Genomic DNA, 23821 nt, shown 5'->3' on the forward strand with positions numbered 1-23821 from the left:
GCCGAAATCAAGAGTCAGTGGCTTAACTGAGCCATCCATGTGCTCTTTTTTTTAATTTTTCTTTTTAACGTTTTATTTATTTTTGAGACAGAGAGAGACAGAGAGAGACAGAGCATGAATGGGGGAGGGGCAGAGAGAGAGGGAGACACAGAATCTGAAACAGGCTCCAGGCTCTGAGCCGTCAGCACAGAGCCCGACGTGGGGCTCGAACTCACGGACCGCGAGATCGTGACGTGAGCCGAAGTCAGACGCTTAACCGACTGAGCCACCCAGGCGCCCCAACACTTGGGTTTCTTAAATCGGTGTTTCTCATACTGGGATTCGGTGAGTGTATCCCCAGGGGTTTCTGCATTATTCGAGTTTGAGGAACACAGATCCAGTGCTTTCTGCGGCTGACCCAAGACTCCTCAGTAGCACCTTGCCCTCCCTACTTGAGAGGGGACCTGGGTTCTGACCCAGACCTACGTCCTAAGAGGTATCCCAGAAGGTCCACTTTATTCCAGAGTGGTGGGCTGGCAGCTTAAGATTCCTCCAGTCTCAGGTACAAGGGGTGTAGACTGAAACCCTTGGGCTCTGTTATCTCTGGCATTTCCTTAGACCACGCATGAGTTCATGAAGATTCTCACCTACACACCAGGTTGCCCCCTTGGAAGGGGTACTTTGCTGGCCCCCGCCGCCTGGTGACAGTGATACCGTAAAGTACCGGAGCTTGTGAATCATATATGCTTAAGTCCCAATTCTGTCTTGCTTCCCCCACCCTCACCCTGCCCCTCAGATGTGTGGCCTTGGGAAAACATACTCATACGACTTTGCACCTCAGTTTTCCTCATCTGATAAATGGAGCTGTACGAACAAGTCACACAGTGGTTGCTTCCGTTAAGGGACACTTCGACTGCCCGATCAAGGCACGTTGTTTCCCTTCTTCAGTTGACATCCAAGAGTACTTCCATTCACCACTGCCCTCCCTTGCTCTCATCAGGCCTACGGGGGTCCAAATGAGTTAATTCCAGGCCAGGGGTCTATCAGTCCCAGTTGCCCCTAGGCAGTGCCAGAGAGGGTGGGTGCAGCTCTGAGGTCGGTTCCAGGGACCCAAGGAAGGCGGGCGCAGAAACGCGACCCTTCATTCACTCCAGCTTCACACCCCCAGGCGGCGTTCTAACCTCTGGAGAACCTCTGCCCAGGACCGCAACCCTTCCCAACATGGCCGCACCATTAGGCCGCCTCGCGCGGGGCCGCCGCGCTGACGTCTGTGCGAGCGCATCCTCCGCGCCGGCCCCCAGCGCATGCGCATTCCGCGCTGTCTTCTCCTGGCCAGAGCAGCAGCGGCGGCGGCGGCGGCGGCGTTTGAGTGGAGGAAGATGGCGGCTCCGGGCGGTTCGGGGTCCCGCCAGCTGTGAGGGGCTTGAGTGCGGCAAGCGCGGCCTGAGACGAAGCGCCTCTGCTCTGGCCCTGTGCCCGGCTCCCTCATCGCCGTCGCCAGCGGCGCGAACCCGAGAGCGTGGCGCGGGCTGGGCCAGGTGAGGCCTCTCCCCCTCCTGGGGCCGCGGCGGGGAGCCGGCGCCTTCTGCCCTTTATGCCCCAGGCCCTCAGGGGGCAGGGGGCGTCCCGGGTCCCGCGCTGGACGCGCATCCTGCGCGGGGGTCGGTGCTGGCTGGCCTGGGGGCCTTGCTGTCGTCATCCTCGGCCTCCCTGGGTTGGGCAGGGAGGAGGAGTGCCCCCTTTCCACCCGGCCCCTCTCCTCAAGCAGGGCGGTCCACGTCCCCTCGCCGGGGCCACGAAAGGGGATAAGACCGGAGCAAGGATGGCTGTAAGGGTGTCAGATAATCTTTCGCCCAGCCCCGGAATCCCGTAACGCCTTGCGCTGAGGAGCCGGAGCCCGGTGCCTTCCAAAATTGGGGCTGCGGCGAAGGGGCCAGCGTCTTTGAAGCTGAAGCTGCAAAGGAAAGATTTTGGAACTGGCTTTGAAAAATTAGACGCAAGCAGCCGGTCTCACCGCCTAGCTTTTCGAGGGTTCCTCCGGCGAAGTGGGAACCGCGGGTCTCCTTGATTGAGACAGCCATCCACGTTGTGACTGTGAGAATTGTGCAAAGGGGACGGTGCAGGGTGGGAATGGATCTGTAAGCGGAGAACAGCCCGTTCTGAGATCTTCGTGGTCTCTGCAGGCTCACTTAGGTGCTAATGAAGCCTTCGTTTGTTTGAAAGCTTTGTATTTTGGGGATTCGGCGTAGCCGGTTGCTTTTTGTCTGTTAAATCTCCCCGGATTTTATTAGGAAAATAAAAGCTGCTTTTCTTAATTGCCGAAGTCTTCGGAGTTTCGATGGTGGGATTCTGATTGCTCGGGGTGAAGATTCAGACAACCTTACCAGTTCTCACTTGCTGGCAGGGGCCTTGTGCTATGCCTGTTATTCCTTTCTGAGAGTAAGTTTTTGTTGTTGTGCAATTGCTAATTTGGAGATTTTGATTTCGTTTATCTCACGCTGGGAAGCCGGTTTGAAGCCTTGTGGTCTCTTCCTTGAAGGATGATGGAATCAGTTGGAATTGTGCTATATGGGCGTTTGTTGAGGCGATGGCTTTGGGCTTGGACACACCGACTACCTTTGTAACTTAAATTTGCTTTGCTTATGTTTAAAATGATGACATCATAGGTAAAGGGAGAAGGAAATTAGAGGGGGAAATGCCCCATTTAGAACTGAACATTTACAATGCATCCTGAAAAAAAAGAAATAAAATGCATCCTGTAGCTTTTACAGCGAGTAGTGACTCTCTGTGTCAGATTCCTAACTTTGTGCATATTCATGTGTCTAATCTGATTGGGTGTCCTTTGTATTGTGTGTTGTCATTTTATACCCTGTAAACTGTTTGCTTTTGACAAACCCAGTATGAATCTTAATCTGTGTCGACCACGGATGTTTCCTTTACTTCAAAAAGCTTTTAATTGTTAAAATGACAACTGTTCGGTTTAATATTAGCTAATTCTTTGTCTGTTTTTTTTTTTTCCTTAAAGCCTTTCCCATAGAAATTTGTAGATTTTCTTAGTGCCTTCCATAAGGACATAAACGTGAGCAGATAATGTCTTCATCATAGAAAATTTGAGAGCCACTTTACATTTCAATTTGCTAATGAAGAGTCATGAAATTCATGCAGTAAAAGATCCCGATCATTTGACATTATGCATCTTGGCATAATGTGTTGCATTGTTGTGCTAAATCATCACCAGGTATTGATGCAACTTCATGACATCCATGACATCATTCATTCTCCAGCGTTTTGCCTTTGCAATTCTTTACCCTTCCAGAGTCACGAAAAGAATAGGATCAGGGGGAAAAAAAATAGCTTAGGATGCTCTTTACTGTCTGATTTCTAAGAGCCTTTGTGTAACACTGCTTTATGTAGTTAAAACTCTCCTGGAAGATTCAGGGCGGTGTGTGATTCCTACCTATTATGAAGAGCAGACACGGAAAATGCTAGTAAAACCTCTGGGTTTTACAAGAATATTGAGGTCCCAAGGAGAAGGTATTTCAAAGATGAACACATACGTGATTATCTTTTGTGATTTCAGGGTTGTTTTAGTCTGCGCATTAACAATTCTTTATAAAACCAGAAGCTGTCTGGTTAACTAATGCCTTTTCCACTCCCAAGATTGTTACGTGAGTCAAAAGAGGTGATGTTTTGTGAAAGTTCTTTGTAAAATAAAAGGTAAACGTAAGATTGATTATTCGATGATCGGTTTCATGAAAATCCCTACCGAGGGCCCTCTAAATATGCTGGGCATTTTGGGAAGTAGGCACTAATGATTCTAAGATAAGACACCTTCTGATCTCAAGTTGCCTATAGTCTGGTTGGGGAGCCAGACAAGGAAACTGGTTAAGTATATTGTAGTGTAAGAAGTGAGAAGTGCACAAAATCCAACCAAGGGAGTCAAGGAAGGCTTCTCAGAGCCAGGATTACTCCCCATTCTTTCCTGTTGCTGCAGAAAAATATGCCTTTTGTGAGTGACTTGCTTTTTATAAGACCTTAACAATTTTTTTATCATGAGTTCTTTCCCCCTTATATTCATTCAGTGTCATGACACCTCCCACACAGTATGCCCCAGGTATGATTTCTGCATTCTCAAAAATCCAACAGAGAGTCTTGGGAGAACCTGAGAGTGAGTCATACGCCAGGCAGCAAACACAAACATTGCAGCTGCAGTTAAAAGATCTCAGATTACTGAATGGTGACAACGTTAGAGTGGTGCTGTTTTTGTTTTTGTTTTCTAAACTGGCACAAGAAGTACTGTTTGATTTTCGTTTGATCATGTTTGGTTAATGTTTAGTTGTGAGTCCCTTGGAATATTGATTATAAGTGGTTATTGGTACTGTCTCCCTTCTCCCAGTAATAAATTAAGGGAGAAAGTCCTTTGCCTTTTCGGGTGAAGTTGATAATTTAAACCAGAACTATACTAAGCTATTTTATAGAATCTACTCATGTAGATTGAGATTGCTTAGAATCTGTGATACTGAGTTGCTGCAACCCAATACAGTTCCTCATCTTAGTACTGTGGTCGTTTTATAATTAATTAAGCGTGTTGTCCCATATATTGTGAAAATTTTGAGTTTTTGGATGTGTAGAATCTTTGGTGCAATATTAATTGAATATTTACAATTTGGTAACACTCATGTTTACATGTTACCATGTAAACACTCAACACTAAAAATGAGGGCTTTAATGCTGTGGTTGACAGAAAAGTGAAGGTGATGTGTTCACTTATTTTTTTGTAATTGTGAGTTTGTTACATGTACAAGGACAATGGACAAGTCATTTAAAAGTTGCCCAGGGGTGCCTAGCTGGCTCAGTTGGTAGAGCATGGGATTCTTGATCTTGGGATTGTGAGTTCCAGCCCCATGTTGGGTGTAGAGATTGCTTTACAAAAATAAAGTATTTTTAAAAAATTGCCCAGTATTGGGGCACCTGGCTGGATCATTTGGAAGAGCATGCAACTCTTGACTTTGGGGTTGTGAGTTCAAGCCCCACATTGGGCATATAGCTTACTGTAAGCCAAAAAAAAAAAAAAAAAAAAATGTTGAATAAAAAACTAAATTGTTTTTAGTGACCTTCTAAATGTCTTATAAAATTATGACTTATGGTATTCCTGTCGTTTAATTTTACACTTCCTTACTCATGCATGTGTTAGAAGGCAAATTTGTGGGGCGCCTGGGTGGCTCAGTCGGTTGAGCGGCTGACTTCGGCTCAGGTCATGATCTCACAGTCCGTGGGTTCGAGCCTCGCGTCGGGCTCTGTGCCGACAGCTCAGAGCCTGGAGCCTGTTTCAGATTCTGTGTCTCCCTCTCTCTGACCCTCCCCCGTTCATGCTCTGTCTCTCTCTCTGTCTCAAAAAAAAAAAAAAACGTTAAAAAAATTAAAAAAAAAAAAAAGAAGGCAAATTTGCTTTGAATTTTGATTTGTTCTGTATGGAATTTCTATTTAAAAAAAAATTTTTTTTTACATTTATTTATTTTTTTGAGAGACAGAGAGAGACAGCATGAGCAGGGGAGGGGCAGAGAGAGAGGGAGACACAGAATCCGAAGCAGGCTCCTGGCTCTGCACTGTCTGCACAGAGCCCTATGCGGGGCTCAAACCCATGACCTGTGAGATCATGAGCTGAGCCAAAGTCAGACGCTCAACCGACTGAGCCACCCAGGCGCCCCTGGAATTTCTATTTTTTAATTTGTAAAGTTTTCTCCCAAGTTTTTATTTACTTATTTATTTAATTAAAATTTTTAAAAAAATTATTTAGAGGGAGACAGAGACAGCACAAATTGAGGAGGGGTGGAGAGAGAGGGAGAAAAGAGAGAATCCCACGCAGGCTCTACACGGTCAGCACAGAGCCCACGAAACCGTGAGATCATGACCTGAGCTGAAACCAAGAGTTGGATGCTTAACCAACTGAGCCACCCAAGTGCCCCTTCTTCCAAGTTTTTAATTTAATTTTTTCCAGTGTCACTATGTTTTGCTTCCAAAGTGGAAGTAATCTTGTGGTGCTTTGATGCTTGTTTACTTATGATAAATATACAGATATTATATAAAATATTGGTTGCTCATAAATTTTTACATAAAATTTTACTTTTCTGGACAGTAACTTATTTTATCTTCCAGTAATAAATAAATTTGAGGTAGTTCAGTTAATTTCAATAAAGGCAAACAAGATTTACATTTCAGCTATTAATATTCCTCTAGAATATTCAATATTTTGGATACCTTTTTTAAAAGTTTATTTATTTTTATAGTTTATTTATTTTGAGAGAGAGCGAGAGCGAGAGCACTGAAGGGGTAGAGAGAGGGAGAGAAAGAACCATAAGCAGGCTCCACACCATCAATGTGAAGCCTGATGCGGGGCTCAAAGCCACGAACCATGAGATCATGACCCAGGCTGAAATCGAGAGTTGGACACTCGATTAGAGTTGGTTGGATTAGCCAACCAGGTGCTCTATTTATTTATTTTTGAGAGAAAGAGAATGCAGGAGAGGGGCAGAGAGGGAGAGAGAGAGAATCTGAAGCAGGCTCCACACCATCAGCCCAGAACCTGATTTGGGGCTCAATTCCACAAACTGTGGTCTGATCACCTGAGCCGAGATCAAGAGTTGGACACATAACTGACTAAGTCACTCAGGCGCCCGAAGGATACTTTAAATTTTTTTTTTTATTTTTACATAAGCTCTATGCCCAATGTGGGGCTTGAACTCATGACCCTGAGATCAAGTGTCACATGCTTTACCAACTGAGCCAGCCAGGTGCCCCTATTTAGGATATTTTTATTTCAACTATTTTAAGGAATTCATTGGTATGACATTATTTCCAAATTTGTGTTTCCCATGTTATTCTCATTTTATTTAAAATTTTTTTTAATGTTTGTTTATTTTTGAGAGAGAGAGAGAGAAACAGAGCGTGAGTCAGGGAGGGGCAGAGAGAGAGAGGGAGACACTGAATCTGAAGCAGACTCCAGGCTCTGAGCTGTCAGTGCAGAGCCAAACAAGGGGCTCAAACTCATAAACCACGAGATCATGACCTGAGCCGAAGTCAGGCACTTAACCGACTGAGCCATCCAGGCATCCCTTGTTATTCTCATTTTAAATGCTTGGTTCATGTAGGGTGCCTGGTTCCTGGGTGGCTCAGTTGGTTAAGCGTCCAACTTCAGCTCAGATCATGATCTCACAGCTCATGACTTTGAATCCCGTGTTGGGCTTTGTGCTGACAGTGCAGAGCCTGCTTGGGATTCTCACTCTCTCCCTCTCTCTCTGCTGCTCCTGTCCGTGTACTCTTTCTCTCTAAGTAAATAAATAAGTTAAAAAAAAAAATAAATAAAGCCTTGATTCATGTTGCTGATTGGGAACAGGAATTTTTTTCCAGAATGAAGCTCTTGGTGCATTGTTTGGAGAAAGATTGATTTTTTTTTAAAGTTTATTTATTTTGAGAGAGAGCGAGAGAGCATACACACTCATTGGAGAGGGGCAGAGAGAGGGAGAGAGAAAATCCCAAGCAGGCTCTGCACAGTCAGCACATAGTCCGAGGCGGGGCTTGAACCCATGAACTGTGAGACCATAACCTAAGTCGAAGTCGGACACTTAACCGACGGAGCCACCCAGGTGTCCTAAAAGCAGTTAAGATGGCGTGTATGTATGTTATGTATGTATTATCACAATAACAATTTTAAAAAAGGTAATTTAATAGTTTATATATGCTCTGTAGGATGGCCTGATAACCATTTATTTTAACATAGTAATTAAGATCCTAGGCTTTGGTCCTAGGTTGACTCAGGCTCATAGTTCTTCTTTCCTTAGATATGGACCTTAGCTTCTCTGTTTTTCATCTATAAAATGAGGATACTGATACCTATGTTGTGGGACAATTAAACGTGGGAATGTATGTGATCATCTTAGCACATTGCTTAGCAAAGAGTAAACATCCAAATCTTAGACGTTATTATATTGCTTTTTTTAATGTTTATTTTGAGACACACACACACGGTGTGCATGCGCACATGTCTAGGAGGCTGGATCCCACAACCACAAGATCATGACCCAAGCCGAAATCAAGAGTCGGATGCTCAACCAACTGAACCACCCAGGCACCCCTATTATGCTGTTTTTATGGAACATCGAAACTGGGACAGGGAGGGGTGCCTGGCTGACCCAGTTGGTAGAGCATGCGGCTCTTGATCTTGGGATTGTGAGTTCGAGCCCCAGGTTGGTTGTAGAAGTTAAAAAAATAAATAGCTAGGGCTCCTGGGTGGCTCAATTGATTAAGCATCCAACTTTGGCTTAGGTTATGATCTTGTGGTTCACGAGTTCAAGCCCTGTGTAGGGCTCTGTGCTGACAGCTCAGAGCCTGGAGCCTGCTTCGGATTCTGTGTGTGTGTGTGTGTGTGTGTGTGTGTGTGTGTGTGTCTTTCTCTGTCCCTTTCCCACTTGCACTATCTCTCAAAAATAAATAAACATTAAAAAAAAAAATCTTAAAAAAAAAAAAACATGGTAACTCATTGTCTCTTTCCTCTACTTATCTTTTGAACTCTCTGACCTTCATTGTACCTTGCCTTGCCTCTTGTGTATATTATGCTCATTTGTACAAGAACATTCATCTTCCCAGGTAGGGAGCCTTCTATTTTCCCTTTTTCATTAACTACTGTCTGCAGCTCTGTATAGTGTCTCCTGTATGCTATACCACTGAACCACTTGTCCTTGCACAATTAGGTTAAAGTTAATATCCAAAATGAAAATTATTGTGCTAATTAATTTCTGCCAAATAGCTTAAAAGGGATATATCATACAGTGTAATTCATATGTAATATTTTTAGTGCCCTGTTGGCACATTTAGTGCTTATGTATTAGGCACTCAGATATTCATTTAGAATATACTTTTGATTCTTACAGATTTGTGTTCCTCATGAGTTTTCTGAGATATTGTGTGATCCCAAGTATCTGTTGAATCTTTCTTGCCTTTTTGCCATTGAATGCTATAATGGGATAGGCATGGTTCAAGGTAGCAGGGATATGATATACAAAACAGGCAAGGTCTCTAATTTCCTGGATCTTACTTTTGAGATTGGAGAAACCAATTAATGAGTGAACAAAATTTCTGATAGTAATTACAACACAGAAAATAAAACAGGGGGATGTGGGTAATGACATGGAGTAGAAGGGGAAGACTGAGATTGGGTGGTTTACCGTTCTGGACAACAGTGTGGAGGTTCCTCAAAAAATTAAAAATAGAACTACCCTGGGGCGCCTGGGTGGCTCAGTTGGTTAAGCATCCCACTTTGACTCAGGTCATGATCTTGTGGTTTGTGGGTTTGAGCCCTGTGTCGGGCTCTGTGCTGACAGCTCAGAGCCTGGAGCCTGCTTTGGATTCTGTGTCTCCCCATCTCTCAGCCCCTCCCATGCTCATGCTCTGTCTCCCTCTGTTGCTCAATAATAAATAAATGTTAAAACAAAAACAAAAACAAACAAAAAAAAGTACCCTATGACCCAGCAATAGCACTGCTAGGAATTTACCCAAGGGATACAGGAGTGCTGATGCATAGGGGCACATGTACCCCAATGTTTATAGTAGCACTTGCAACAATAGCCAAATTATGGAAAGAGCCTAAATATCCATCAACTGATGAATGGATAAAGAAGATGTGGTTTATATACACAATGGAATACTACTTGGCAGTGAGAAAGAATGAAATCTGGCCACTTGTAGCAATGTGGATGGGATTGGAGGGTATTATGCTAAGTGAGATGAGTCAGAGAAAGACAGACACCATATGTTTTCACTCATATGTGGATCTTGAGAAACTTAACAGAAGACCATGGGGGAGGTGAAGGGGGGGAAAAAGTTACAGAGAGGGAGGGAGGAAAACCATAAGAGACTGTTAAATACAGAGAACTGAGGGTGGATGGGGGTTGGGGGAGAGGGGAAAGTGGGTGATGGGCATTGAGGAGGGCACTTGTTGGGATGAGCTCTTGGTTTTGTGTGTAAGTCAATTTGACAATATATTTTTAAAAAGATTAGGTGGTTTAGAGAAGGCCTCCGTAAAAGGGTAATATTCAGGCTGGAAGACACAAGGCTGAATGTTTAGTGTTCAGTTTTGGGGACAGAGAGAACACAACCGCAGAGGACTAAAGTAGGAACCAGGAACTGATGAAGATTCCTAAATTGCATTTGGCTGTTATTGAGTTTTTTTGCTTCTTGATCTAAAACAGCCCACCCCCCATTGACACCCCTCTCCCCTTTTCTTTCCCTAAATGACATTGGGTTTTTGAAGATACCAGTCTGGTTCTCTGATAGACGTTTCCACATTTGTGATTTGCCTTAGTGTTTCCTTGTGTCTTTTAACTACTTTATCCCCTTTTAAGACGACTCTAAAGGCTTGATTATATTTATATCTGCAATCCTTTGTCATACCCTATACTCACATCAAACTAGATGTCATGTTTTTCCATGATAATGATGCAAAATTTGGTCACTCGGTTAATGTGAAAATCTTGATCTTTGTATTGTAAAGCTTTCCCTTTACAGTGATCAGGTAATCTATGGGGTGGCGATTTAACATAATGTAAGTAAACTGTTTCTCAACTGTCTTTCACTTGTTGGTTTTAGCATCCATTAATGATCCTTGTTTTGAATCAGTTGTTTCATTGGAGGTTGGCGAAGGATGATATTATTACTCTTCCTTCCACACTTATTAGCTGACAAGGAACCACCAAATGAGAATGAGCTACTAAAAATCTCTCCTAATCAGGCAGAGTGTTTAATTCTTTGCTTTTCACTGTAGATTTTCCTAGTAAACAGTTGGTCATCCCAGTGGTGGCAAGTAAGTTTCTCTGCTTTTTTCTGCATCACTGTAGGTACATGGATTTTTATTTATTCGTTATTTCACGCTTAGTTGCGGCCATTATTAGTTTTTTTGATGCTAATGCTCTCCCTGGTCTTCGGATTGTTTTCAGTCACAGCAAGATATCCCAGATTCACCTTGTACTTTTCCTGTCCTTGACCTAAAATCAGTCATTTTTCTAGGAAGGCCTAGTTTCGTTTATAGGCAATGCCGCTAGAAACCCAAGATCTGAGTGCTAGGGATGCTCATCGAGACTGGGTCTTCATTATTTCTGGGTCGTTTACATGGGCCGACTTGGAAAATGTGTTTTGTTTTGTCTTTTTAGAAATGAGAACTTCATATTGATATTTCCAGTTTAATTTGAACGTATTGCAGGGTTTTTTTCTTTAGATTTTATATTTGTCTCTCTTTAACTGGAAATCTTGGTTTTTAAGTACTGTTCACATTTATTGTTTGCTTTCTCTTCCAATAGACATAAGAAATTAAAAAATAGATAGTATCTATATTCTAACGAAATTACTGAGGCAAATTTAAGATTCCTCTGTGATTCTTTTTGCCCTTAACATTCTGTCAAGATCCAGTCAAGAGAATGGAAAACGTACTGGGTATTCAAATAGAGGAGATTTAATGTGGAGAATTTGTGATGCAAGACAGTAAAAAAAGAGTCGGGTGTAGCTTAGAGATTCATAACTGTAGGATGAAAGTATTATCTCAAGAGTCAGGGGAACTTCAGGGGTACGTGGTGTTACCAGAACTTTTGAAGAATATGGAGGAGGGGTCACCACCTCAAGCATGCTGCCACTTGCAGAGCCGGGACCATGAGGAGGACTTGCCAAGATGTGCCACGTGGTTGGGGCCCGGACTGTCCTCTTACCCCTAAGTTTTGTTAGTTCTTAGTTTAGCCTTTTCAGGTTTTTTTTGGGGGGGGGGGGCGAGAATCAGCAAATATCTGCATATATTCTTTTTACTCCTTTCTTACACAAAAGGTTGCCGTATTATGTACGCTATTCAGCACCTTTCTTGCTGTGTCTTAGTGATCTTGTCATAACGGAGCAGGTAATCCTTAATCATTTTCACAGCATTTTTGTTATGTGGATGTGCTGGATTTGTTCTAGTCAGTCTTTGATAAACATCAGTAAGGAATGCTTTACTGCTGCTCTTTTGAAAATAGATCTTGGTACGGTGTGTTAGAAGGAGCACTGAGACACAGGTTCTGTTTTGTCCCCTTAGGAAGTTGCATGTTTTCTGACCTCAGTTTCTCCTCACTGGTAAAATAAGGGTTCAGTTGCTCTATGATCTCTAGGATCTCCTGCTATATTTTATATTTTTTCTGGAAATTTTATTAGCCATTTTTTAATTTTTAAAAATATTTTTAAATGTCTATTTTTGAGAGGGGGCGAGTGGGGCAGAGAGAGAGAGGGAGAGAGAGGATCCAAAGCAGGCTTTGCGCTGACAGTAGAGAGCCTCATAGGGGCTCGAACCCATGAACCATGAAATCATGACCTGAGCTGAAGTTGGACGCTTAACCAACTGAGCCACCCAGGCACCCCTATTAGCCATATTTTAAACCTATTGCTTACCAAAGTATGCAAGGCACAGGAAAACCATAAATGAGAACATTAAGCTAAGTTTCATTTATTTATTTATTTATTTATTTATTTATAAAATTTTATTTATTTTTGAGAGAGAGAGAGAGACAGAGACAGAGTGTGAGCGGAGGAAGGGCAGAGAGACAGGGAGACACAGGATGTGAAGCAGGCTCCAGGCTCCGAGCTGACAGCACAGAGCCCGACGCGGGGCTCGAACTCACGAACCGTCAAGATCGTGACCTGAGCCAAAGTCGGATGCTTGACTGACTGAGCCACCCAGGCGCCCCTGAGACCGGCCACATTTTAATGGTTACTCAAGAACTTGATACTCAGAGTCAGTGGGCTGGCAGCATTGGCATCACCAGGGTTAGAATGCAAAAGTGTGTCAGGTTGCACCCCAGGCCTGTTGGGTCCAAGTCTGTAGTTTAATGAGATCCATGTTACAACTTGAGAAGCACTGGAACCTTGAGAGATTTGTAGTGAGAGTTCCTCCTTTTTGTCTGAGTTCCTAATGATTTGGTGGTTCTTTGTGCCTTTGGCAGGTTGGTTTTGCTGTACACTATTAGCTGAAACTATTTTGTTTTATTATTTTTAAAGCTTTTGTTCTTTTGTGGGACTCAAACTTACGACCCCGAGAGCAAGAGTCACATGCTACGCCGACTGAGCCAGCCAAGCACCCCTGAAACCGTTTCAGATGAAATATATGAGCACCGTTCAGGATAAAAGTTCAGTTGCAGAAATCTTTACATGCTATTATTAAATAGTACTAAAGATTAGGTTCAGCTAGATTTTTAAGTATTATGAGACATTCCAAATAACGCATGAAATATGTGTTTAAAGAATAATTATAAGCGAACACCTATGTAACCACCAACCAAGTCAAGAAATAGAATATTGCTGGAGACCAGAGGCACTTCCAGTGTACCCCGCCCTTGATTACATCCATTTATCTCTCTTGAAAGTAACCGCTGTTCTTTTTCTTTTTAAGTTTATTTTTTTAAAGTCTATCTCTTTTGAGAGAGTGTGAGTGGGGGAGGGGAGGGTAAAGGGAGAGAGAGAATCCCAAGCAGGTTCTACGCTAAGGTGCTCCAGAAGTAACCACTATTCTTTCTTTTGTGATAATTTCCTTGCTTTTCTCGATAGTTTTATCACCTGCATACGTATCTCTAGACAGTAGTTTAGTTTTGCCTGTTTGTCAACTTTATGTAAAGGGGACCATACTTTATGTGTTCTTTTGTTGTCTTCTTTTGCTCAATTTTAGTATATGTGCTGCCGAAGCGAGCACATCTTTTGCTCAATTTTAAAGTAGTGAAGCCAAAAACAAAAGTCTGACAAGTTTCAGTTTTAGAACAATTTTAATTATAGCGTTAAGCCTTGATGTTCAATTGTCTTTGGAGAGCACCCATTGATACAGAATTTGTTTCTTTCCTCTACTTAAAGATACACAGTTGTAATATGTAAACCATTTAGCACTTTGATTCTAAACATTACAAAATAGCTAGTTTTTTAATATTTATTTTTGGCAGGAATATTATAAAATCTCCTAGGTGTCTTTTTTTTTTAAGTTAGGCTATAGAATATTCTACTTTTAAATTTGTATTTTTATATTTAAAATTGGAACCATGTTGGATTTACTGAAAATTTGGAAGATATTTATTTATTTATTTATTTATTTATTTATTTATTTTAAGGAAGTGATCTTGTGCATGAGCAAGCACACACACATGTGCATATGGGAGGGGCAAACAGGGAGAGAGAGAGAATCCCAAGCAGGCTCCGTGCTATCAGTGCTGTGGCTGTATAGGTCCAGGCAGGGCTTGAACTCGGGAACTGTGAGATCATGACCTGACCCAAAATCAGGAGTTGGATGCTTAACCAACTGAACCACCCAAGGATCCCTGGCATGTGCATTTAAAATGTTGGCAGGTAACATTTTAAAAAAGATTTTAACAAGTATGGTTTAATTTTCCTTCACAGCCCTCAAGTTGATTGGAAATTTTGAATTAGGGAAAGGAAAGAAAAATAAGATAAAAAAAAGAGGGAGGCAAACCATAAGAGACTTAAATGCAGAGAACAAACTGAGGTTTGCTGGAGGGGAGTTGGGTGGGGGTATGGGCTAAATGGTGATGAGCATTAAGGAGGGCACTTGTTGGGATGAGCACTGGGTGTTATATGTAAGTGATGAATCACTAAATTCCACTCCTGAAATGTAACATATTACATTATATGTTAACTAACTTGGATTTAAATAAAATTTAATAAAAAGAAATTTTGAGTTATCAGTTATAACAGTTATGTTATAAATGTTATCATTTATTCATTGTCTACCACTGCTAGTTACTAAAGGCAGTACATACATAATTAGATATAGAACCATACTTGCTGAGAAAGGTGTGTACCTGATTATCATATATGGTAGAAAGAAGGAAATATAAAGGGAATTCAGAAAAAGATCCCTTCTAGTTGGAACAATCAGGGAAAGTTCTCTAGACTGGGTGGTGCTTGAGCCAGCCTTGAAGTATAGGCAGATTTGCATGTATGAAATTGTATCCCAGACAGAGAGCATCAAGGACAAGGGATCACAGAGGCAGGAGGAAGAGGCTCTATGGAAATTTAGTTTGTCAAATAATAGAGGACTAGGCTGGAGTGGGAGAAGCACACAAAAAGTGAGGTTTGACCCAGGTTGTGGTGACTTTAAAGTGTTATGCTAGCTGTGGATACCAGTTCCTCAAAAAAGTAAACGTAGAATTCCCATATGATCTAGGAATTCCACATCTAGGTTTATATCTAGAAGGATTGAAGTAGAAATTCAGACAGGTATTTGTGCATCGATGCTCACAGTAGCATATGATATGCACAGTAGCCAAAAGGTGAAAACAACCCAAATGTCCATTGACAGATGAACAGGATATTAAAATACAATGTTACAGCCAGCGTTCCATATGATGAATATTCTTCAGCCCTAGAAAGGAATGAAATTCTGACATATGCTACAACATAGATGAAGCCTGAAGACCGTGTGCTAACTGAAATAAGCCAGACACAGAAGGACAAATACTATACCATTCTTCCTATGTGAGGTACCTAGAACGGTCAAATTCATAGGGACAGAAAGTAGAGTAGGAGTTGTTGGGGCAGAGGAGAGGGGAGAAACGGGGGGTTTGGGCTCAATAGGGAGTTTCTGTTTAAGATGATGAAAAAGTTCTGGAGACGAATAGTGGTGATGGTTGTACAATGTGAATGCACTTAATGCCATTGAAATACATATTTAAAATATTTAAGTGTTATATTTTATGTTATGTATATTTTACAATAAAACATGAAAAATACAATGCTAAAGACCTTAAATGTTAAAGAGAAAGCATTTAGTAATTGATGAAAGTTTTTTTTTTTTACTGAAGTATAATTAATATACAATATTATATTAGTTTCAGGTGTGCAACATTGATAATTCTTTTTTTTTTTATTGTTTATTTATTTTTGAAAGAGAGAGCATGAGCGGGGGGGACAGAGAGGGAGACAGAGAATCCAAGCAGGCTCTGTGCTGTCAGCGCAAAGCCCGGTGTGGAGCTTGAACCCACAAACTGTGAGATGATGACCTGGGCCGAAGTCGAACAGTGAACTGACTGAGCCACTCAGGCGCCCTCATTTGATAATTCTGTACATTCCTCAGTGCTCATCCATGATAAGTGTAGTCCCCACCATCTACCACTATACAAAATTATTGCCAATTGCTGGCTGTATTCTTTATGCTGTATTTTTCTTCTCTGTGACTTATTTATTTTATAATTGGAAGTTTGTATCTTTATTTTAGAGAGAGAGCAGGGGGGAGGGGCAGAGGGAGAAAGAGAATCTTAGGCTGACTCCATGTTCAGGGGGGGAGCCCAGTGCAGAGCTTGTGGGATCAAGGCCTGAGGCTGAGTCGGTAGCTCAAGCAACTGAGCCACCCAGGTGCCCCTGGAAGTTTAGATCTCTTAATCCCTTGATCTTTTTCACCCATCCCCCCACTTGATGAAAGTTTTTGATCCAGATTTGCACATGAAAATTAATTCTGAATTAAAAGAAAGAGTAAATTGGAGGGGTGTCTGGCTGGCTCAGTTGGTGGAACATGCGACTCTTGATCTGAGGATCGTGGGGTTAAGCCCCACGTTGGGTGTAGAGATTACTTTAAAAAATAATAATAAATTGGAGAGGGAAGGAGTAAGCAGTGGAAAAACTAAGTCATCCTCTTTATTAAAGTAGTTTAGTTAAGAGATGATTTGGGCCTCTAAGGCAGCAGTGGAGAGAAGTGGGAGGAAGGGCTAATGCTGGGGGGTGGGGGTGGGGTGGAATTTGACAACAGATTAGATGTGGGAGGGAAGAGAAAAGGAAAGATAAAAGATGACCGCTAGGGGCGCCTGGGTGGCTCAGTCGTTAAGCATAGGACTCTTGATTTCTGCTCAGGTCATGATCTCTTGGTTCACAGGTTCAAGCCCCATGTTGGGGTCCGCGGACAGTGTGGAGCCTGCTTGGGATTCTTTCTCCCTCCCTCTCTCTCTGCCCCTCCCCTGCTTGCTTTTTTTTGTCTCTTGAAATAAATAGACAAAAAAAAAAAAAAAAAGATGGCCGCTAGATTTTGGGTCAGGTATGCAGGAGGATAAACAGGTGGCTAGAAGAATGTTCAGTATGAATTTAGCATCACCTATCCAGAAGGCAATAAAAATATGAAAGTGGAGAGATGTAATTCAGGAGAATCAGGCCTACAGATGAGTTGTGGGGTGATTCCCCTGTCTGTCCATCCATCTGTCTTGAACATTTGTTCTGCCTTTGCTGGGCATGTTAGATGGACACAGCGGTCTGTAACCTCAAGGATCATACAGTCTTGTGAGTCATTTAGTGGTTGTGTTCGAAACCATGTGATTGTCTAAGGAGAAAATGTGGCAAGGAAAGAGAAAGCAAAATGGAATTTTAGGGGCTGCCTCCACATTTAGGTATGAAAGGAGAAAAGAACCTCAGAATGAGAGGTCAGAGAGGTAATAAAGACCCAGGGGAATATATAGTCATCAAGAATTAAACAATTTGAGGAATCAAAATAGTGATAACAGATGAAGTTGGAAATTTTCAGAAATGTGTTCTTCAAAATAAATTTAAGGTTTGCTATTTCACTTTTTTTGTCCATAGGTGTGACAAAAAAATATTTTTTCTCTTGTGCCATTTTTCATATTTTTTGATCCATGACTGAGATAGAGTTACATCAGTGTGCCGTCGGCTGTGCTTTCAGTTTTGGATTTCTGCTGTTAAGCGGGAATTCCCACTTGGAATTTTTGTCCTTAGTTTTTTTTCCCTGTCAATAAAATTCGTCTTGCTTCAACTTAAACTGGCTTGACTGATAATACTTTTCTTTTTTATTGTTAAAGTATACATAACACAGAATTAACCATTTTAGCCATTTTTAAATGTGTAGTTCAGTGACATTAAATATATTCACCTTTTTATGTAACCAATAATACATTTCTTTATTCTTCCTGCTTTTTAAAAAGCAAACCTCTTTCCTAGCAATTTTTTCATCTTCCCCACCCATAAGATTGATTCTTGTTTAATTTCACTAGAAGATTTAACACACTTAATTTGAAGTACCTAGTAGAGTGATTCAAGAATGTTATTTCATTTTCCTAGGGTTTTTTTTGTTTTTTGTTTTTGTTTTTGTTTTTAAGAAATAGGATGCCTTATACCACGTTTTACAGAAAGATACTTATAGGGGCAGTAAAATTTTTTAAACATTGTAGCTTTATCAAGTTTGTCTTTTTGCTGTATTTGCTTCAGATTTTTCTAAAAAATATAAGACACAGGTAACAGTTGAAACCCTGTATGTTCCCCATCCAATCTCAATTGCCTTGATGTCTAACCATAATGAATTTGGATCATTATTCCCATGTACGTTAGTATATTTTACTATATGTTCATGTATTTATAACACAATATAGTGATAGTTATGTTGTGTAGGTATTTGATATAAGTAACAATTTTTATTTTTATTTTATTTTTGTTTAAGTGTCTATTTATTTTGAGAGAGAGGGAGCATGCATGTGGGCAGGTGAGGGGCAGAGAGAGAATCCCAAGCAGGCTCCACGTTGTCAGCACAGAGCCTGATGCAGGTCTCGAATTCTCGAACTGTGAAATCATGACCTGAGCTGAAATCAAGAGGCAGACACTTAACCGACTGAGCCACCCAGACACCCCCAAGTTTTATTTTTAAATGAGTAATATTGTACAAATTAGGTTTTGTTTTATGAAGTCATTTTTGTGACTGTAAACATGAGTTAGTCAAGGGGTGCCTGGCTGGCTCGGTTTGTAGAGCATGCAACTTGATCTTGGGGTTGAGAGTTCAGGCCCCATGTTGGGCATAGAGAGTTAAAAATAAATAAAAAAAAGAGTTGGTTAAGCATGTCTTTCTGTACTAATGTACAGAATTTTTTTTACTAATGACTTCCCTTTTTAGGTCTAACGTTAACGTAACTTTTTTTACACTGAAAATATGCATTTTATGAAATGTATACATAATGAAAAATTTATTTCATTAATTTAATGAAAGTGTATTCATTAGTACTGCAACTAAGTTTTGGATAACTACTGCTACTAAACCAGCAGAGGGGGCTCAGCAATGTAAGAAATTACCAATGTCAGTTCTGACTAGAAAACTTGAAAATTTAAAATAGAAGAGTCTTAGTGATTCTATCTTTGCATGTAAATGACTACATCTTGATTAATACAAATTTTAAATCACTACCACTGTGGGTGAAGGTTAATAACAAAAATCTTTTTGTAACATCTAAATCTCAAGTGTTCGCCCCCACTCCCCATATATGTGTGTGTGTGTGTGTGTGTGTGTGTGTGTGTGTGTGTGTGTACATGCATACAATTGTATATTTCTTTCTAAATCAGATTCTGGTAGACAGCAAACATTTGTAGAATTCGTAATTGTGTTGTTTAAATTCTGAATACTTTTTTTCCTGTCAGTTCTTTAAATTTGCAAATAGCTCCTGGTTCTGGCCATACCACTATAAATAGGAAGATATTTATGCTAACCTGCAGTTTTAGTTAAGCAGGCTTTTCTTTATAAAATTAAACACTTAGAACTATAATTCTAGGCTTTCCTCAAGTAACACTGCATTCTATAAACAGAACTTAAAAGTTCTGGTAAGCTGGTTTTAAAAGAAAGTTTTCATTATATTAGGCTTCCTGAATTGGAATACTGTAGTCAGGAACTCAGCTATAGGGGTGCATGGGTGGCCCAGTCAGTTGAGAGTCCAGCTCTTGATTTCAGCTCACGTCATGATCCCAGGGTCATGGGATCGAGCCCCTCCTTGGGCCTCTGCGCTGGGATTCTCTCCCTCCCTCTGCCTCTCTTTCTCTCTCTCTCTCTCTCAAAAAAAAAAAAAAATCAGCTGTCAATCATCTTGGAGGGAAATAAGAATATATTTCTCTTTTAGTGTAATACAAGCAAATGAGCATTAGTATAAATAAATTGTCTAGATTTAGTTACTTTATCAGTAAAAGTAGTTTCCATACTAAATTGTTTGTAAAATGTTAATTTTACATAACATAATTAGAAAAATGTTTGCTTTTTGAAAAATTTTTTTACTTATTTTATCTTTATTTTTATTTTTAATTTTTTAAAAATTTTTATTTATTTTTGACAGAGAGAAAGACAGAGCATGAACGGGGGAGGGGCAGAGAGAGAGAGAGGGAGACAGAATCCAAAGCAGGCTCCAGGCTCTGCGCTGTCAGCACAGAGCCTGACACGAGGCTTGAACCCACAGATCGCGAGATCATGACCTGAGCTGAAGTCAGATGCTCAACCGACTGAGCCACCCAGGCGCCCCTGCTTTTCAAAATTTAAAAGACAGTATTTTTTATTTACATTCAAAATGTTCTACTCTGGCAAAAATAGGAATATTATTTATGCAAAGTAACAGTAACAAACTCTTCCATCAAAGTGAAACTAGAGATTCTAAAATCATTTGGAAATCAAGCCATACATGTTACATGATGAAAAATGACTGTCAGCACACAGCCGAGTGCATGGCTTGAACTCACAAACTGTGGGGTCATGAACTGAGTCGAATCAAGAGTCAGGCACTTAACCCACTGAGCCACCCGGGTGCTGCTACAGTTTCTGACAGTCATCATCACTGGTTCTCAGCAATTTGGTTATAATACGCCTTGGTGTGATTTTGTCTTTGTGTGTGTGTTTTTATCCTGTTTGGTTTGTTCAGATTCTTGGATCTCTGGGATTATAGTTGTCATCAAATTGGGAAATTTTTTCACCATTACTTCTTAAAATCTTTATCTGGCCCCTTCCCTCTTTTCCATAAGGACTCCAATTATGTGTATGTTAGACCATTTGGTATTGTCCCAAAGGTCACTGAGGCTTTGTTAATTTTTTTCAGTCTTTATTCCCTATGTATTTCATTTTGGACGCTTTGTGTTGCTGTATCTTAAATTTCGACTGATTCTTTTCTTCTGCATGCTCTAATCTGCCATTAATTGCATACAATGATATTTCCATTTCTCATATTGTATTTTTCATCCCTACAAGTTTCTTTTCTTTTAAATGTTTCCTGTTTCTTTCTGTTATAGTGATGTTTCCCTTTAAGTCCTTGAGCGTAATAAAGTTCTTAAAATTTTAATGTCCTTATCTTTTAGTTACATTTGCCATTTCCAGGTTTGTTCTGTTCACTAACTTTTCTCTTAGTATGGTTTTGTTTATTTTTGTTTTTTTTTCTTTTTGTCTCTTGGCACATCTGAGAATTTTTGGTCGGGTGTTGGATGAGTGTCTGGCTTTTGTTGTCTTTCTATAGTGAGTGTTTTGGCTTTGTTTTGGTAGTTAAGTTGCCTGCTGATCATTTTCATGTTTTTGAGATCTGGCCTAAAGTCTTGCTGGAATAGATCTACAGTAGTCTTCATTTCAGGGACAGTTCAGCCCTATACTAAGGGGTGAACCCTCGCAGGTCTCTACTGAATATCTCAAGTGATCACTGAGGACTCTTTACTCTGACTTGCTGGAGCTTGAATATTTTTCTGCTTGTGAGCTGTGGCAATTGACCAGATTACAACTTCCCTGTCATTCTTTGCCTGACTTTGTGGAGTTTTGCTATGCATGTGTTGCCCAATACTTAGCAAAGATTCAAGAGGATGCTATGCAGATTTTAGTTCTTTTTCTGCGTAGCTTCCTTCCTTTCTGGAATTTTGCCCTAGAGTTCTAAACTCTTCAGCCTCACTGAGCCCTGTTATCTGTGTCCTCAACTCAGAGGCTAATGGGCTCTTTTGGTTCCCCCTTACTTCATTGAATATAAAAATTGCCTCTAGGCAGACAGCTTGGGCTATCAGTCTTTTCAATATCAGAATATACCATAGTCTGCATTTATCTGATTACTTGTTTATGGTATCATTTAGCTTGATCTAGAGGCTAAATGTTTAAATTAAAAATTTAAAGCAAGAACCCTTCACAGGCAGTCCTCAGTCCTGCAGACTTGCCATTGTTTGGCTCATGATGCACAATTTCTAGAGGTCTCGCTTTTTTTTTTTTTTTTTTTTTTTTTTAAATTTTAGAGAGACAAAAAGTGCAAGTGTGAGTGGGGGAGAGGGGCAGAGGGAGAGAGAGGGAATCTCAAGCAGGCTGCATGTTCAGCATGGAGACTGATGAGGGGCTCTGTCCTATAACCCTGCGATCATGACCTGAGCCAAAATCAAGAGCCAGACTCTCAACCGACTGAGCCACCCAGGCACCTCAAGAGGTCTCCAGTTTTAACCATGTTCAGATTGAGCATTGGGTTCAGGTGATAGTAGCCCCATATCTCCATTGGAATATTTTCCATTAATCTTTCATGGAATGGTTTTAGTACCTGTTTGTTGACTATAAATTATTTTGGGGATTGCAAAATGGTAATTTTCTTATTGTGTTCTTCTTCATCTAAGTGGAATTTCCAGAAAGAACGTTACCACATTAACTGTTTGGTTGCTCTCTTGATTAGTGTAGGAAAAGTAGGAAAGGGACTCATTCTTTCCCTTATTTTTCGAGTAATTTTAGAGTAATCATGAACTAGTCCCTTTAGTAGCCTCCCCTGGTAACCATTGGAATTTTTTTTAGTAGCGTTATGAACATACAGATTTTTATATATTTCATATGTTTTAATCCGTAGTAGTTTTGTTTTTTGTGGTTTTGATGCTCAAATTGTTTCCTCGCAGGCCTGTGGGAGTGAGTTTTATTTGGGTCCCATGACTTTTCGACATGACTATATTAGGTTTTTTTTTTTTTTTATGTTTATTTTTGAGAGAGAGAGAGAGAAACAGAGCACGAGTGGGGGAAGGTTAGAGAGAGGTAGACACAGAATCCATAACATTCCATGCTACATGCTGTCAGCACAGAGCCTGATTCAGGGCTCAAACCCACAAATGGAGGGATCATGACCTGAGCCAAAGTCGGACACTTAACTGACAGAGCCACCCAGGCGCCCCTACATTAGTCTTTAATAAGTCTCCTTGCTTTGGGCCCAATAAGATGTTCCAGGCTCACCTTGTACATTTCCTGCCCCAATTTTAGAAACAGCTATTTCTCCAAGGAGACCATCTTTTTAGTGAAAAATAGGATATAAAGGCCACAATCTAGGTTCTGGGGTACTCTTTACTACTGAGAGGTCATTGCTTTTAAATCTTTTCAAAGTAATCTCTACCCTCAACACAGGGCTCAAACTCACGACTCTGAGATCAAGAGTAGGATGCCCTACTGACTGAGCCAGCCAGGTGCCCCAGGAAATGCTTGCTTGCTTTTTTCTTTCTTTCTTTTTTTTTTATAGTTTATTTATTTTGAGAGAGGGAGAGAAAGAGAGCTCAAGTGGAAAAGGGACAGAGGGAGAGGGAGAGAGAGAATCCCAAGCAGGCTCCACGCTCAGTGTGACACCCCTAACGTGGGGGCTCAGTACCCTAACCATGAGATCATGCCCTCAACTGAAATCAAGAGTTGGACACTTAACTGATTGAGCCACCCAGGCACCCCAGAAATGTTTTCTTTAAAGAGGAAAAAAACGAGTTCCTACTGATACCTTTTTTTTTTTTTTTTTAATGTTTATTTTTGAGAGACAGGGTGCAAGCAGTGTAGGGGCAGAAAGAGAGGGAGACACAGAATCCGAAGTAGGCTCCAGGCTCTGAGCTGTGAGCACAGAACCCGACGCGGGGCTTGAAACCATGAACGGTGAGATCATGAACTGAGCCAAAGTCGAATGCTTAACCAATTGAGCCACCCTGATACCTCTCTACTGATACTTCTGATTCAAATGTATAATTATAGGGTTTTTATTTGACCTCTTTAATTTTATACTTGTATATCTTTGTTTATGCT

The 23821-nt window shown here is 40.9% G+C and overlaps 1 protein-coding gene across 1 annotated transcript in view; it reads left to right on the plus strand.

The window, feature by feature from the left end:
• Positions 1 to 1322: 1322 nt before the first annotated feature.
• The window catches only part of FBXO42 (F-box protein 42), a 91468-nt gene continuing 68969 nt past the window's right edge, over positions 1323 to 23821 (plus strand). The window contains exon 1 of the mRNA XM_049618000.1: positions 1323 to 1517. The gene's annotated coding sequence lies outside the window, so the exon portion shown is untranslated. The remainder of the gene's footprint in view (positions 1518 to 23821) is intronic.

The sequence above is a fragment of the Panthera uncia genome (assembly GCF_023721935.1).
Source record: "Panthera uncia isolate 11264 chromosome C1 unlocalized genomic scaffold, Puncia_PCG_1.0 HiC_scaffold_4, whole genome shotgun sequence".
Classification (NCBI taxonomy): Eukaryota; Metazoa; Chordata; class Mammalia; order Carnivora; family Felidae; genus Panthera; species Panthera uncia.